Genomic DNA, 2662 nt, shown 5'->3' on the forward strand with positions numbered 1-2662 from the left:
GATGTGTGCATTATGTTTTCTAGTGACACAGTCACATAGGATTTTTCGGGAAAAATAATGAGCTTAAGGAAAATTATCAACAGGCTTTGGTTTATATATCATTGTAAAACAAAAAAGTGTGTAGACAATAAAAGACTGAGGTGAACTCAGAGAGAAAAAATCCTGAGAGAGAGAGAGAGAGAGAGACCCCAAGCTGTCCCCAAGAGCCGTTCCAGTACAGCAGTGAATCACCTGTCAGCTTGCACTTGCATCACTGTCTAAGACTGAATTTGAACCTATCCAATCCTCCCATTATCAACAATAACAAAACAGCTGAGGCTGGTCCTTACCAAATCAATCTACACATTCAATGCAATTCCCATCAGAATTCCAACACAATTCTTTATACACCTTGAAAGAACAATTCCCCACATCATATGAAAAAAAACAAAAACAAAAAAATACAAGCAAGCAAGCAAACAAACATCAAACAAAAAAACAGGATACCTAACCAGCATAATAAAAGGACTTTGGGAAATATCAATATCTAGAATTTCTACTATTGTACTTTGTGCTATTGGTATACAAACAGATAGGTTGATCAATTGAATTGAAACAAAGATCCTGAGATAAACCCACACAACTGTGGTTCCTTAATTTTTCACAAAGAAGGAAAAATCATACAATGCAAAAAAAAAAAAACTTCAACAAATGTTTCTAGTCTAACTGGAGATTTGCATGTAGAAGAATGCAAACAGATACATCCATCATGAACAAAACTCAATTCCAAGTGTATCACAGATGCTACTCTAAAGCCACATACACAAAATCTAATAGAAGACAAAAAGGTAAAATAGCTTTGAATGCTTTGTTGTTTGATTTCATACCTTGGGACAAGGGCGTGAGGTACATAATTTGCATACCAAAACTTTATGAATTTTTATATCTTTTTTTCACCACTTCTTGTAATATAAAAGTTCTAATCATAGAACTAAACCTCAGTGTGATCATAACTTTCATTTTCTTGGCTTGATAAAGTTTGAATAATATTAAAATCTAGACAGCACTTATTCTTTCTCTAACAAAGGTAACTGTTCTGTTTATCATACAGAGACCTATAGTCAGAAGCAAAGGCAGACTCAATAGGGGATCAGCAAGGGAAAATATCAGAGTGGTCATCCACAGGGATCTGTTGAACCAACTTTTTGCTTCTCTGTCTCTTTGTTTTTGGTCTAATCTCTCTCTAAGCTTGTTCACAGAGTCCCTAATCACCCCAGAATGGTCTACATAAAAGCAACATTCTTTCTTGAGGGCAGCTTCAAGTCCACCTTATTGCACTCACAAAGCTATCTTATTAGATATAGATATATTAGACCAGCCCCTATTCCAACAACACCTGCAAAAGCCAGCAACACATTTCTGATGCCGCCTTCTATTCCATCCTGTATGTGGAAGAACTCTACAAACCCATCCCAGCCTCTTTGTTTGATAAGCCAGTCCTGGTTCGTCCTTATAAGAGCATCTGTGATACTTTCTGCTAAGGGTTCAATGTAGCTTTCTTGGTTTATGTTCTTTAAGTGTTTGGCCACAAAGGCACCAAAAGAAATAAAAGTCACAATCCTGCCCCAGTTTGTTACATCATATTTGAAAACGTGGTCCATCACTCGAGAAAAAGATTTAACACCATCATCGTTTTTAATGTCTAATTCCTGAAGCATGTCCTGAAAGGCTGTCTTGTGGTTGCGCTGCATGTCATCGCCCAAGTGTCACAGGGTCTCTAGTGCCCTCTGGCCCACTGTGCCAGCCTCCTTGACCAGAGACTTTGAGTCCTTGGAGCTGGTCGCCTGCTCCCACAGGTAGCACAAGATGATTGCCAGAGACTGGTGGTATAGCTCGTTGTACAGGTTCAAGGCAATTATCTCATTTCTCCGTAGGCCAAACATGGTCAGACGCCGCAGGCGGCTTGGTGGTGCTGAATTAGAACTGCGTCCCCTACTTGAATCTGATGCAGTACCCTAGGGTCTCGTAAGCCTCTATCAGTTATTCTCAGACCTCAAGTCAGACCACCCCAAGTGCTTTCATGTGGGCAAACAAGGATTTAGAGAGAACAACATCAGGATCTTATACTCAGGATTGTATACCAATCTATTTCTTGTAAGTACCAGATGAATCAAACATTTTACATTTTTGTCACTTTTTAATTAAAATGCATAAGAAAAGATAAATATAATCAGTCATCCTGAACTCCTTCTGTATGCCAGGCAGATTTACTTACTTACTTACTTACTTACTTACTTACTTACTTAGATAGCCAGTTAGCCAGTCAAAATAGGTAAAAATCTAAATCAGCATAAATATCATTCACTGAGAATCAATGTCTGAAGGTACCAGAACCTAGGAGGACCCACCATACGGTCCTGAGAATTGAGGTTTTTTTATTTAAACATAGTTGGCTTTAGTTTGCTTCAAGATAGGTGGAGCACCAGCAGCCCTGGAACTTTCTCTGGAGACTTGGCTAGCCTCAAACTCATGGAGGTCTGCTCTGCCTGCCTCAGCCCCCCACACAGCTGGAAAAAAGCTAGATAGAATCTTGTTTTCTTCTTATTTATTGATTTCTTATTTTTTTCTTTTCTCTTTCTCTCTCTCTCTCTCTCTCTCTCTCTCTCTCTCTCTCTCTCTCTCT

The 2662-nt window shown here is 38.8% G+C and overlaps 1 pseudogene; it reads right to left on the bottom strand.

The window, feature by feature from the left end:
• Positions 1-1325: 1325 nt before the first annotated feature.
• Positions 1326-1922, bottom strand: LOC114636017 (annotated as a pseudogene).
• Between the last annotated feature and the right edge of the window lie 740 nt (positions 1923-2662).

This window comes from Grammomys surdaster, unplaced genomic scaffold, assembly GCF_004785775.1.
Source record: "Grammomys surdaster isolate TR1022 unplaced genomic scaffold, NIH_TR_1.0 121172, whole genome shotgun sequence".
Lineage (NCBI taxonomy): Eukaryota > Metazoa > Chordata > Mammalia > Rodentia > Muridae > Grammomys > Grammomys surdaster.